Source organism: Triticum aestivum, chromosome 4D (genome assembly GCF_018294505.1).
Source record: "Triticum aestivum cultivar Chinese Spring chromosome 4D, IWGSC CS RefSeq v2.1, whole genome shotgun sequence".
NCBI lineage: Eukaryota > Viridiplantae > Streptophyta > Magnoliopsida > Poales > Poaceae > Triticum > Triticum aestivum.
The window spans coordinates 274268455-274284385 of NC_057805.1; positions in this window are offsets into that span (position 1 = coordinate 274268455).

Consider the following 15931-nt stretch of genomic DNA (forward strand, 5'->3'; position numbering starts at 1 on the left):
TCGCCTCGTGTATCGCGGCTGCTCCATCCCCACAGCGCCGCCTTAACCTGCTCCACCAGAACCGCAGCATCCTCACCGACTCCTCGGACGAAGCCGAGGCCTACTCGGCGCCACCAAAGAGGTTGTACACTCATCGCATCGCACCTTCTCCTTAACTCGACCTCCCGGCGCCGACGGTGCTCCATCCCGCACCCCCATGGAGCGGCTACCTTGAAGCCGGCGCCGCGGGCGACATCTCCATGGTGGCTCTCCCCCAGTGCGAGGCCCCTTCGGCGGCGGCGTCCATACCAGCCGGATCTGCTGATGCTGCTCCGGCTCTCGCTCGCTCGCTCGCGCTGCTGCTGCTGCTCCGACTCTTGCTCGATCGCTTGCTCGCCCAGCTGCTGCTGTGCTCTCCCCCTCGCTCGTGCTGCTGCTCTGCTCCGATTAAGCCACACTTCAGTCGACTGAATCGACTTTTGGGTCAGGTTATTTTCAGGGGTTGGGGGGGCTCGCCGGAGTTAAGGAAGAACCACCCGCAGCGGGGACGGGGGCTCGCCGGAGAGGTACCCCACTATCTATCTTAGGGTTCAGGGTGGGGGGGGGGGGCCTAGAGGGCTGGCCGGGGCGGCGGTGGCGAGTTGTTTCGGGGCGGCGAGGCGGCGCTGGGGCCGGCGGTTCGGCCGGTGGTGGCTGGCAGCTCTGGGGGGTGTAGGTTGAAGATGAACTGCAGGCCCTCCCTAAACTACATGTCAAGTGCCTCTCTGCTACCATTGCGTTCAGTTTCGACAGTAGCATTCAGATTCCACAGTAAATTTCAGTTTCGACAGTTAAGTTCAGAGTCAACAGTTTTTACCTCATCTGTTGTAGTCAGGTGGTTTTTGGTGATGTTAATTTTACATCCATTTTACATCATCTATTGGAGATGCTATTAGAATCCCACTTGAGATTGACGATGTCTGTCTTGTGCTGCTTCAGCCTTGACGTCTTACGGCTCACCGGAGCTGCTCCAACGACAGAACGATCCATCACAACAGAGCAGTGCCCTGGACGCCGTCTACAGATTCCTCAGATCTTCCTCCACACCTCCGACAGCCACCTCTGCCTCAACTGCTTCAGCGACCAACCCAATGATGCTGAGGTCGACACGGCTACGGCAAAGAGGTTGTACACTTGTTGCATCACTTATTACTATACATTCACGTCGATCCATTAGGGCTATTTTGGTTCAACGGAAAAACGTCGATCCACTGGTTGTTACCATCACTCTAAATTTCTGCATGCTCTCCTTACATAATCTCACCATATTTTTTTCGTATGCATGTCAGATATTGTACACAGTCATGCTGAACATGTAGAGAAAAAGAGAAGAGTTTTGCGCGGCAATACAATGTCATGCAGACATCGCTCCATGGTGGGTTCAATGGCAAACCCTCCCCACCCCTCTCCAGATTGTAATCCAGAGGAAGATATCTGTTCTGAGGCGGATTCAGACGCCGCTGACCACTCCTATTTACCCCCAAGGTGTTTGCTCTACCTTGGCATGATGATGTTAGTCATATCATGCATATGTTGCCTTGCAGTGCCTACTTTTGACATCATATATGTCATCTGCTTAGTTTAGACATGTTCTGTAATGCCACCTGTTTAGTTTCTATATCATATATGGGAATTATGCAGTCTCATGTCTTTTAGCCAGCCATAATATATGTGAAATGTGCAATGCCATCCTGTTTAACCAGGCATCATATATTTGAATGATATCTTGCCCATCCTTTTCTTCATTACATTTCCATTTGTCGACAATGTTTGTACATTAAACTACTCTTCCTGTGAATCAGCCATTTGGGTGGGAGATGGAAAAATCTGGAGTGAAAACAAGGCCTTCAGAGCAGACAGTGCTACCTGTCGAAGCAGATCTCTTGTTGGGTCCCGATAGCTCCTCAGAGATGGATTCAGAGACAGATGACCAGTCCTATTCCCCCACTGAGGTGTATGCTCTAACTTGGCACGGTTATACTGCTCATATCATGCATACGGTGTCTTGCATTGCATAGTTTAGACATCATATACACAATATTCAACACCATGTTCTTAGTTCAGACATCATATCGAATGCCCTCTGTTTAGCATATAAATCACATATGTGAATTAAATGATGCGATCCTGATTACTTAGATAACATGTAGGTGAATTATGTCATGCGATCCTGTTTAGTTATTCATCATATCTTTGAATTATGTTATGCTATGCTATCCAGTTTAGATAGACATCATATATGTGAAATTATGTCATGCTATCCGTTTTAGTTAAACAATATACATGTCAACTATTTCATGCCCTCTTTTTTCCACACTATCTATTGCATCTGTCTCTCATACAATGTCTGTACATTCAACTATGTTTCCTGTTTATCAGCCATTTGAATTGGAGCGGGTGATGCCAGTATCTAGCGGACTAAAAACACGGTCTTCAAATAAAACAGTGCTACCTCTTGGTGGAGATAGCACCCCGGTTGTACATGCACAAGAACCAGCCCTACCACACATAACCCAAACTCTCGCAGATTGTACCCCTACTGCGATGGACAGAGAACCAGCTTCACCCAATCTAACCCCAACCCCAGCCGATAGTAACCCAGTTCCTGTTGACACAGCACCATCTCCACCACAGAGCTCCCAAACAAGAGCAGTTAGTAAGGCAGCTCCAGTGCCCAAAGGGCCAGTACTATCACGGCGAACCCCAACTCCACCAGTTAGTACGCCTATTCCTGTGGAGGAAGCACAACCAGCTAGTCGTAGTTTAGCATCTATCGCATTTGATGTTGTTAAATCGTATGTGCGTATCTTCCCATCTTGGAAATATTATACTGAAGATGAAGGAAAATGCCAGTTGCAGGTGTTTGTCCAGGAGTTATGTGTAAGTAATGTTATTCATGGCAATTACTTTGCTTCGTCCCATACATCCTACCTCCATGATGGTTATAATACAGCAAATTTTCCCATTTTTCTCTATAGAGAAGGACCGATTTGGAAACTCAGGATGAGGTAACCTGTGCTAATACCTCTGCTATCTTCAAGAATGCTTGGTGGCAGTATCGGAATTACCTGAAGAAAACGTACTTCACCGGCAAAGAAACTCATCAAATTCCCTTACGTTCTCCTGAGACACATTTACTGGACGATGACTGGGAACGCCTTGTTCTGTACTGGTCCCGAACCAAGAATGTGGTAAGGTCTATGAGCTCATTTTCTATTTTTAAGTATTATATTCTTGCGTCTTACTGTACTCTGTTCATGTAGAACAAGTGCCTAAACCTGAAGAACAACTGTTCTAATTTAAGATTCCATTGCTATCATAGTTCAAAAAAGCGCTAGGCGTTAATTGTGCGTTTTGCCACCGCCTTGCGCTTTACTGACCAAAGCGCATGCTTATGCGCAGTTATGCACAGATTATGCGTAGTTATGCGCAATGCGTTTTGCCAACGCCTAGAGCCTAGGCGCGCTTAAGCGCTCGCTTAGGCGCGCCTTTTTTAACTATGATTGCTTTGCTCTTGTATCACTGTATTTACTCATACAAACTTATTTTTAAATTGAAGGATCCAATCGAAACTCCAATGGCACAGCAGGTATGTTCACGCATGTTTCTTTAACAGGTTTGCTCTTATCAATAGCTCTGTTGATTTCAATTTCAATTGTGTATACAGTTGACTTTCATATCATGCACATTACTAGCATCACAACAGAGCCAATAGTGTTGTTGTACATGTAGACCCGTGGTACCCATCTGAAATCTTGTTGTGCCGTGTAGTTTCCCACGCTTTGTATTCTTTCACTGCTGCTTTGTCTTGAACTGATATGATTTGAACCGTGTCTCTATTTTGATTTGGCAAGACAATGCAGTGACCATAGGACATAGATATATGTTTGTTTGATGCTTTTATTATGTACTAGTACTTGGCAATAGAAGACTTGGTAGTTTAATCCTGTCCACCTTACTAATGAACTGGTTCACCGAAATGAGTTTCATATACTAGTACATGCTAAACTTGTTATGTGTCTGCTTGTTTCTTCTTTTAGAATGCTGACAGAATATTGGGGAAGAGTGCCTTATTAAGCAATGGTAAAGGAAGTAATGCAGATAAGGTTCAGGATAGTGACACATCCTTGTTGGTCTCCAACAAAGCTGATAAAACAGCTAAGGAAGACTATCTTGAAGACAGCGAGACAACCCCAAAGTCCTGTCTTGGTTTAGTGTTCGAGTTACTGGCCACTACCGCTTGCACAAGCTATTCAAACTCACTGTCTGAATCAGTTCGGTTTCTTGAGTCTCAACTACAAGCTGAAAGACATCGATCAGCTGTGCTGCGACAAGAAGCGGAAGGACTGCGGAAGTCCCTGGAGCATTCAGATGCATACTTTCTGGTGCAACAGCAAGCGTTGGAGGATTTTAGCGCCAAACAGGACAAAGCTAATCAGCTTGCTAAGCTTATTGCCAGCATGGTGGATACCCAGGATAACGTTTCTTGAGCTCTTCTGAAGTTGTTTCAGTTATGCTCTTGTTTTGCTGCCGCGTTTATTTGCACTGGTGGCCAATTTTGACGGCCAGTGTATGTAATGTGCTGCTTTGTTCCCTATATTTGCACTGGTGGCGAACTTTGATGCCCAGTGGATGTAATATGTGTAATAGCGGTAATAGGCTAGCGTTAATTGCTTGCTTATTTATTTCCTTATTGTCTTGTTTAGTTGTTTGCTTGTAGTCACTGCAGTTCTTTTTCTGTTTTTTCTAGTGGCCACAATAGCCTATTTTTGGTAACTAGGCCAAAATAATCGTGGCAACACACGGACTGTTGTAACCATGGGCCTCCTGCAGGCCGTATGATCCATGGGCCTTCGTCCGGCCGTAGGATCCATCGGCCTTCTATACGGGCCTTAGGGTCCATGGGCCTTCTACGGGCCGTAGGGTCCATGGGCCTTCTACGGGCCGTACGATCCATGGGCCTTCTACGGGCCGTACTATCCATGGGCCTCATACGGGCCGTAGGATCCATGGGCCTTCTACGGGGCGTATCATCATTTCGCCAATCATGGGCCGTACTATTCGTGGACCATAACGGGCCGTTAATAGGCCGTATTTGATAACTCTATGAAAACAGCCCAACGGGTTTTTTTGACATGAAAACGGCCCAACGTATTAACGGTCCGCAAACGGGCCGACTGTAACGACGGGCTGAATTTGGCCCACAAGCAGAAAATGACAGTAACGGGCCGTATGTAACCGAATGCTGCAAATGAGCCCAAGAATCAATGGGCCCTGAGAAGGCCGAAAGATAACTTGGGCTGGAAACGGCCCAATGGAATAACGGGCCGTTAATGGGTATAAAGTGATACACTGTTCATTACGGGCCAGTTTCACCACGGGCCGTTAATGGGCCAAGAGTTACAAAGGTCCTCATATGGGCCGAAAGAAGTCATGGGCCACACATGGGCCGGAAGTTAAAACGGGCTGAATCATATTGGACGGCCCAGATGACGCTACTGGGCCTAATTCGGATAGGGCGTAACGGGCCCTGGGTTAGCGGGCTGTAAATGGGCTATATGCGAACAGGCCGTTAACAGGCTTTCCGTGGGCCGGCCCGCCACCTTTTGACCAAGTCAAACGGGCCGGCCTTTTCACAGGAATGGGCCTCTGTTGGGCCGTGCCACGTGTCGCCGTATCATAGGCGCCTTCGGTCCAATGAGCGGATGACATCTGTCCCAACGGTGAGCCGACACGTGTTTCCTCCAGCCAATGATGATTTTACACGTGGAAAATCCCCATTGGTCGGGGCTGTTAACGGGTTATCGGATCCAAAACCCGACCCGATAGCTTAACGGCGTTCCGTTACGGTGGATGCCACATGTCGTTCACCCTTGACGAAAGCACTTCTATGACGCGCGATTTATCGTCATGGAAGTGGACACTTCCGTGATGATAATTTTGGTAATGTCATGGAACACTTCTACGACAGCACAGGTATGACTATCTTGATTCTGTCATAAATTTGTCATGGATGTACATGCATGACAAAAAACGCGACCTACTGTGACAAACACGTATCATCATGGAAGTGTATTTTTTTTGTAGTGATAGTCCATCGAATCTTTATCCAAAACTTGAAAACTTCACAACACAAAACTCAACAGAAAACTCGTAAGCTCCGTTAGTATAAGAAAATAAAACCACCACTTAGGTACTGTTGTGAACTCATTCCAAATTCATATTGGTGTAATATATACTGTATTCCAACTTCTCTATGGTTCATACCCTCCGATACTACTCATAGATTCATCAAAATAAGCAAACAACACATAGAAAACAGAATCTGGCAAAAACAGAATAGTCTGTAGTAATCTGTATCAGACGTATACTTATGGAACTCCAAAAATTCTGAAATAAATTATTGGACCTGAGTAATTTGTCTATTAATCATCTGCAAAAAGAATCAACCTAAAATCACTCTCCAGTAAAAAATGGCAGCTAATCTCGTGAGCGCTAAAGTTTCTGTTTTTTACATCAAGATCATAAAGACTTCACCCAAGTCTTCCCAAAGGTTCTACTTGGCACAAACACTAATTAAAACATAAAACCACATCTAAACATAGGATAGATGAATTATTTATTACTAAACGGGAGCAAAAGCAAAGAACAAGAATAAAATTGGGCTGCCTCCCAACAAGCGCTAACGTTTAACGCCCCTTGCTAGGCATGATGATTTCAATAATGCTCACATAAAAGATAAGAATTGAAACATAAAGAGAGCATCATGAAGAATATTACTAGCACATTTAAGTCTAACCCACTTCCTATGTATAGGGATTTTGTGAGCAAACAGCTTATGGGAACAATAATCAACTATCATAGGAAGGCAAAACAAGCATAACTTCAAAACTTTAAGCACATAGAGAGGAAACTTGATATTATTGCAATTCCTACAAGCATATGTTCCTCCCTCATAATAATTTTCAATAGCATCATGAATTAATTCAATAATATAACCATCACATAAAGCATTCTTTTCGTGATCTACAAGCATAGAAAATTTACTACTCTCCACATAAGCAAACGTATTATCATCAATAGTAGTGGGAGCAAACTTAACAAAATAACTCTCATGTGAAGCATAATCCAATTGAAAATTAAAATCATGATGACAATTTTCATGGTTATCTTTATTATTTATAGCATACGTGTCATCACAACAATCATCATAAATAGGAGGCATGCTTTCATCGTAATAAATTTGCTCATCAAAACTTGGGGGACTAAACATATCATCTTCATCAAACATAGCATCCCCAAGCTTGTGGCTTTGCATATCATTAGCATCATGGGTATTCAAAGAATTCATTCTAACAACATTGCAATCGTGCTCATCATTCACATATTTTATGCCAAGCATTCTATGTAATTCTTCTTCTAGTACTTGAGCACAATTTTCCTTTCCATCATTTTCACGAAAGACATTAAAAAGATGGAGCATATGAGGCAACCTTAATTCCATTTTTTTGTAGTTTTCTTTTATAAACTAAACTAGTGATAAAACAAGAAACAAAAAGATTCGATTGCAAGATCTAAAGATATACCTTCAAGCACTAACCTCCACGGCAACGGCGCCAGAAGCTGCTTGATGTCTACTACACAACCTTCTTCTTGTAGACGTTGTTGGGCCTCCAAGTGAAGAGGTTTGTAGGACAGTAGAAAATTTCCCTCAAGTGGATAACCTAAGGTTTATCAATCCGTGGGAGGCGTAGGATGAAGATGGTCTCTCTCAAGCAACTCTGCAACCAAATGACAAAGAGTCTATTGTGTCCCCAACACACGCAATACAATGGTAAATTGTATAGGTGCACTAGTTCGGCGAAGAGATGGTGATACAAGTGCAATATGGATGGTAGATATAGGTTTTTGTAATCTGAAAAATATAAAAACAACAAGGTAACTAATGATAAAAGTGAGCACAAACGGTATTGCAATGCTAGGAAACAAGGCCTAGGGTTCATACTTTCACTAGTGCAAATTCCCTCAACAATAATAACATAATTGGATCATATAACTATCCCTCAACATGCAAAAAAGAGTCACTACTCCAAAGTTACTAATAGCGGAGAACAAACGAAGAGATTATGGTAGGGTACGAAACCACCTCAAAGTTATCCTTTCTGATCGATCTATTCAAGAGTCCGTAGTAAAATAACATGAAGCTATTCTTTCCATTCGATCTATCCTAGAGTTCATACTAGAATAACACCTTAAGGCACAAATCAACCAAAACCCTAATGTCACCTCAAGTATCTGTGGGTATGATTATACGATATGCATCACACAATCTCAGATTCATCTATTCAACCAACACAAAGAACTTCAAAGAGTGCCCCAAAGTTTCTACCGGAGAGTCAAGACGAAAATGTGTGCCAACCCCTATGCATAAGTTCACAACGTCATGGAACTCGCAAGTTGATCACCAAAACTACATCAAGTGGATCACGTGAATATCCCATTGTCACCACAGATAAGCACATGCAAGACATACATCAAGTGTTCTCAAATCCTTAAAGACTCAATCCGATAAGATAACTTCAAAGGGAAAACTCAATCCATTACAAGAGAGTAGAGGGGGAGAAACATCATAAGATCCAACTATAATAGCAAAGCTCGCAATACATCAAGATCGTGCCGAATCAAGAACACGAGAGAGAGAGAGATCAAACACATAGCTACTGGTACATACCCTCAGCCCCGAGGGTGAACTACTCCCTCCTCGTCATGGAGAGCGCCGGGATGATGAAGATGGCCACCGGTGAGGGATCCCCCCTCCGGCAGGGTGCCGAAACAGGGTCCCGATTGTTTTTTGGTGGCTACAGAGGTGTAACACCCCAGATGTAAAAACTTCCATATTTGACAATATATCCATGTTAATCTCCATCCAATTCCGTTCGGGGTTCCATCTTTTGGTCTCATTTTGTTTTTTTATGTTGTTCTACTCATGTCATTGCCATGCTTACCTTGTCATATTGCATTTGTGCTTCTTGTCATATTCCTTTTAGCCATCATATGTTTGCATCATGTGGATATCAATGTTGTGTTGTGCTTATGTCTACTTGCATTTCCATGATATGCATGCATGATATGTTGTTGCATGTTCTATGTGTGATCCATGCATCACCACCTCTCCTTCTCTTTCTTTCTTTTGCAAGATGAACATACCCTCGAAATCACTTCTATCTTTGCTTGCTAGTTGTTCGCTCTATTGCTATGCCGTGCTACCTACCACTTGCTATATCATGCCTCCCATATTGCCATGCCAAGCCTCTAACCATCCTTTCCTAGCAAACCGTTGTTTGGCTAAGTTACCGCTTTTGCTCAGCCCTTCTTATAGCTTTGCTAGTTGCAGGTGAAGATGAAGTTGGTTCCATGTTGGAACATGGATATTTTGGGATATCACAATATCTCTTATTTAATTAATGCATCTATATACTTGGTAAAGGGTGGAAGGCTCGGCCTTACGCCTGGTGTTTTGTTCCACTCTTGCCGCCCTAGTTTCCGTCATACCGGTGTTATGTTCCTTGATTTTGCGTTCCTTACGCGATTGGGTATTTATGGGGCCCCCTTGACGGTTCGCTTTGAATAAAACTCCTCCAGCAAGGCCCAACCTTGGTTTTACATTTGCCTAACTATGCCTTTTCCCTTGGGTTTTCGTGAGCCCGAGGGTCATCTTTATTTTATCCCCCCCCCCAGGCCAGTGCTCCTCTGAGTGTTGGTCCAAACTAGAGCACCGTGCGGGACCGTCCCTTGGCAACTTGGGTTACGTTGGTACCTGTACGCTTCGCTCATCCGGTGTGCCCTGAGAACGAGATATGTGCAGCTCCTATCGGGATTTGTCGGCACAGTCGGGTGGTCTTGCTGGTCTTGTTTTACATTGTCGAAACGTCTTGTAACTGGGATTCCGAGCCTGATCGGGTCTTCCCGGGAGAAGGAATATCCTTCGTTGACCGTGAGAGCTTGTGATGGGCTAAGTTGGGACACCCCTGCAGGGTATAAACTTTTGAGAACCGTGCCCGCGGTTATGTGGCAGATGGGAATTTGTTAATGTCCGGTTGTAGAGAACTTGACACTTGACTTATTTAAAATACATCAACCGCGTGTGTAGCCGTGATGGTCTCTTTTCGGCGGAGTCCGGGAAGTGAACACGGTTTGGGTTATGTACGAACGTAAGTAGCTTCAGGATCACTTCTAGCTTCTCGACAGTTGCGTTGCTTCTCTTCTCGCTCTTATTTGCGTATGTTAGCCACCATATTTTCTTAGTGCTTGCTGCAGCTCCACCTCATTACCCCTTTCCTGCCCATAAGCTTAAATAGTCTTGATCTCGTGGGCGTGAGATTGCTGAGTCCTCGTGACTCACAGATTCTACCAAAACAGTTGCAGGTGCCGACGATACCAGTGCAGGCGACGCAACCGAGCTCAAGTGAGAGTTCGACGAGGAACTTGGTCGTTACTATGTTTCGTTTCCTGATGATCAGTAGTGGAGCCCAGTTGGGACGATCGGGGATCTAGCATTTGGGGTTATCTTCTTTTCATTTGGATTTGACTGTAGTCAGTCTATGTGTGTATCTTGAATGATGTATGAATTTATTTATGAATAGTGTGAAGTGGCGATTGTAAGCCAACTCTCTTTATCCCATTCTTATTCATTACATAGGATTGTGTGAAGATGACCCTTCTTGCGACAAAACCTACAATGCGGTTATGCCTCCAAGTCGTGCCTCGACACGTGAGAGATATAGCCGCATCGTGGGCGTTACAAGTTGGTATCAGAGCCATCCCCGACTTAGGAGCCCCCTGCTTGATCGAATCGCTGATGTTGTTGAGTCTAGAAAAAAATGTTTTGAGTCGTAGGATTATATATATCGGAGAGTAGGATTCTTTTTACTCCTCAGTCCCTTCATCGCTCTGGTGAGGCCTCCTGACGTAGATGTTTTGACTTTCCTCTCCTCAAATTTCACTAAAAAAATTAGGATCACGCGGGTATCTTGGAATCGTTTCGATGGTTTTGTGACGAGAACATTGTTCTTGGTGCCTCCTAACATTTAGGGGTTGTGGCAGTGTCCCAGGGAGTTGAGCTCCGAGGTGTTGTCGTCACAATTTTATCGTTGCAGTTCTGGAATACCTAAGTTTCGTCGACATCGAAAATCTCTTTTATGCAGTTGTTGGAGAGATCACCTCGACGCCACCCAGTACTGGGGCGGGAGTTCGGGAGTATTGCCATAACTCGTATAACGGATGCTTTTCGAAGGATGAGGTACATGATTTCCGGAGTTTTCTTGGTTATGTGTTGACGGATGGATGCAGCTAGATCTAGGGATTGTTAGTTTGGGTGAGATATATTGCGTCCCCTGTATCCCCAACACCTGATTGCATAACCAGAAAGTTTCGGGAGTTTATAGGTGGGATTCAAGTAGCTCTTAGCATTTCTTCCCGTAGATATTTGGTTTGTGATTAGGTAATCCTTACCACTTATTTGTTCCAGTCGTACCTTGGTATTTCTTTCATCAATCTCTTATCAAGTGGCTTCTCACCTTAATGGACGTGTGATGTTAGCTTTGGAATTCATTCGTTCAATCCTTGTTCGAATCTTTATTGTGAAGACTATATGTTGCAATTTCTATCCGTTGATTCAACTTGTCTATCTGTCTATCAAGATGCTAAAGGATGTCACCCTCTTCAGGATGGCTCCGCCAACGCGTCAGAATCCGGAACGCAATGATGGGAGTCAGGCGAACCCTCCGCCACCTCCTCCACCTCCGGAGGCATGGCAAGCTTTGATGAATGCCACCAACACCAACGCTCAGATACTGATTCAGCTCATGCAAGAGCGCAACCAAGGCCAAGGCAATCAAGGAAATCAAGGTCAAGGGCAGTTCAACCATCAGCCTCAATTTGCTACACTCGACCAGTTCCTTGCAAACCAGCCAAAGTCTTTCAGCTACTGTGCCGAGGCCACAGATGCCGATGATTGGCTCGTGGACATCAGCAAGCATTTTGAATGTAGCAATGTCAAGCCTGAGGACTTTGTCAAGTTTGCTTCGTTTCAGCTCAAGGACCAAGCTGCTGATTGGTATCAACAATACAAAGATTCCAGAGGAGGTCGTGTGATTACCTAGGATGATTTCTGCCGAGACTTCAAAGCTCACCACATTCCAACAAGTGTTGTTGAGAGCAAGCGTGAGGAGTTCCGCAATCTCAAGCAAGGCAGCATGTCCGTGTATCAATACAACATCCAGTTTCAGAAACTTGCTCGCTTCGCTAAACAAGACGTTCCTGATGAAAAGAGTATGATCTATCAATTCAGAGGTGGCCTTAGAGAAGATCTGCAGTTAGCTCTCGTTCTTGTTGAGCCGACTAAGTTTGATCAATTCTATAACATGGCCCTCAAGTAAGAAGCTGCCCAGCTCAAGTGTGAGGCTTCTAAGAAGAGAATCAGGGATGCAGTTCAGTCTTCTTCTTCCTCACAAGTGGCTGCTAAGCATCAGAAGTTTTGGCTTCCTCCACCTCCTCCGCTTCGTCAGCCCTTCCAGCACAAGAACAAGGGTGGGCATGGATCTTCCCACCCACCCAATCTAGGCTATTAGAATAAGTCTCAGTCTCAAGCTCCAAGGTCAAATGCTCCTTATCATAGGCCGCTCTCAGAGGTGACATGCAACAAGTCTTAGCAGAAAGGTCACTATGCGAACAAGTGCTTCAACCAAAGGCGCCTTCTGCCTCCTCCTCCTGTGAGATCTTCTAGCAGTGCAGTGGTCAAGATAACTTCAAAGGGAAAACTCAATCCATTACAAGAGAGTAGAGGGGGAGAAACATCATAAGATCCAACTATAATAGCAAAGCTCGCAATACATCAAGATCGTGCCGAATCAAGAACACGAGAGAGAGAGAGAGAGAGAGAGAGATCAAACACATAGCTACTAGTACATACCCTCAGTCCCAAGGGTGAACTACTCCCTCCTCGTCATGGAGAGCGCCGGGATGATGAAGATGGCCACCGGTGAGGGATCCCCCCTCTGGCAGGGTGCCGGAACAGGGTCCCGATTGGTTTTTGGTGGCTACAGAGGCTTGCGGCGGCGGAACTCCCGATCTAGGTTTATTTCTGGATGTTTCTGTATTTATAGGAATTTTTGGCGTAGGTCTCATGTCAGGGGGTCTCCGAGCCGTCCACGAGATAGGGGGCGCGCCACCCACCCTCATGGGCAGCCTGGGACTCTTCTGGCCCAACTCTTTTACTCTGGGGGCTTCTTTTGGTCCATAAAAAATCATCAAAAATTGGCACGTCAATTGGACTCCGTTTGGTATTCCTTTTCTGTAGAACTCAAAAACAAGGAAAAAAATAGAAACTGGCACTGGGCTCTAGGTTAATAGGTTAGTCCCAAAAATCATATAAAATAGCATATAAATGCATATAAAACATCCTAGATGGATAATATAATAGCATGGAACAATCAAAAATTGTAGATACGTTGGAGACGTATCATAGGTACCCTCATAGACCGAAAGCGGAAGCGTTAGTTTAACGCGGTTGATGTAGTCGAACGTCTTCACAGTCCAACCGATCAAGTACCGAACGTACGGCACCTCCGAGTTCTGCACACGTTCAACTCAATGACGTCCCTCGAACTCTTGATCCAGCAGAGGGTCGAGGGAGAGTTCCGTCAGCACGACGGCATGGTGACGATGATGGTGATGTGATCCGTGCCGGGCTTTGCCTAAGCACTACGTGAATATGACCAGAGGAGTAAACCGTGAAGAGAGACGCCGCACACGGCTTGGAACAATTGGTGTGTCTCCAAGGGGTGCCCTGCCCACGTATATAAAGGAGGGATAGGAGGAGGCCAGCCACCAGGGGCGCGCCATGAGGGGGGAGTCCTACTAGGACTCCAGTCCTAGTAGGATTCGCCCCCCCCCCCTTTCCTTCTCATGGAGGGGGAAAGAGGGAAGGAGAGGGAGAGGGGGAAAGGAAAGGGCGGTCGCGCCCCCTTCCCCTTGTCCAATTCGGACAGCCCATGGGGGGGCGCCACCCCTTGTGGGCTCCCCTCTCTCTCCCCTATGGCCCATTACTTCCCCGGGGGGTTCCGGTAACCCCTCGGTACTCCGATAAATATCCGAAACGTCCCGAAACCATTCCAGTGTCCAAATACTATTGTCCAATATATCAATATTTACCTCTCAACTATTTTGAGACTCCTCGTCATGTCCGCGATCTCATCCGGGACTCCGAACAATCTTCGGCACCAAAACACACAACTCATAATACAAATCGTCATCGAACGTTTAAGCGTGCGGACCATACGGGTTCGAGAACTATGTAGACATGACCGAGATACATCTCCGATCAATAACCAACAGCGGAACCTGGATGCTCATATTGGTTCCTACATATTCTACGAAGATCTTTATTGGTCAAACCGCAATAACAACATACGTCATTCCCTTTGTCATCGGTATGTTACTTGCCCGAGATTCGATCGTCGGTATCCTCATACCTAGTTCAATCTCGTTACCAGCAAGTCTCTTTACTCGTTCCGTAATGCATCATCCCATAACTAACTCATTAGTCACATTGCTTGCAAGGCTTATAGTGATGTGCATTACCGAGAAGGCCCAGAAATACCTCTCCGATACACGAAGTGACAAATCCTAATCTTGATCTATGCCAACCCAACAAACACCTTCGGAGACACCTGTAGAGCATCTTTATAATCACCCAGTTACGTTGTGACGTTTGATAGCTGCTACCTCTTGAGCACTGCGTTGGTTTTCCCTTGAAGAGGAAAGGGTGATGCAGTAAAGTAGCGTAAGTATTTCCCTCAGTTTTTGAGAACCAAGGTATCAATCTAGTAGGAGTCCACGCTCGAGTCCCACGAACCTACATAAACAAATAAGAACCTCGCAACCAACACGATATAGGGGTTGTCGATCCCTTCATGGTCACTTACGAGAGTAATATCTGATAGATATGATAAGATAATATTTTTGGTATTTTTATGATAAAGAGAAAATAAAGATGCAAAGTAAAATAAACGGCAATAGAAATAGCTAAGTATTGGAAGATTAATATGATGGAAAATAGACCCGGGGGCCATAGGTTTCACTAGTGGCTTCTCTCAAGAGCATAAGTATTACGGTGGGTGAACAAATTATTGTTGAGCAATTGATAGAATTGAGCATAGTTATGAGAATATCTAGGTATGATCATGTATATAGGCATCACGTCTGCGACAAGTAGACCGAAACGATTCTGCATCTACTACTATTACTCCACACATCGACCGCTATCCAGCATGCATCTAGAGTATTAAGTTCATAAGAACAGAGTAATGCTTTAAGTAAGATGACATGATGTAGAGGGATAAACTCATGCAATATGATATAAACCTCATCTTGTTATCCTCGATGGCAACAATACAATACGTGCCTTGCTACCCCTGTTGTCACTGGGAAAGGACACCACAAGATTGAACCCAAAGCTAAGCACTTCTCCCATTGCAAGAAAGATCAATCTAGTAGGCCAAACCAAACTGATAATTCGAAGAGACTTGCAAAGATAACCAATCATACATAAAAGAATTCAGAGGAAATTCAAATATTGTTCATAGATAAACTTGATCATAAACCCACAATTCATCGGTCTCGACAAACACACCGCAAAAGAAGATTACAATTCTCGTGGAGAACTTTGTATTGAGATCCAAAGAGACAGAAGAAGCCATCTAGATAATAACTATGGACCCGAAGGTCTGAGGTAAACTACTCACACATCATCGGAGAGGCTATGGTGTTGATGTAGAAGCCCTCCGTGATCAATGCCCCCTCCGGCGGAGCGTCGGAAAAGGCCCCAAGATGGGATCTCACGGGTACAGAAGGT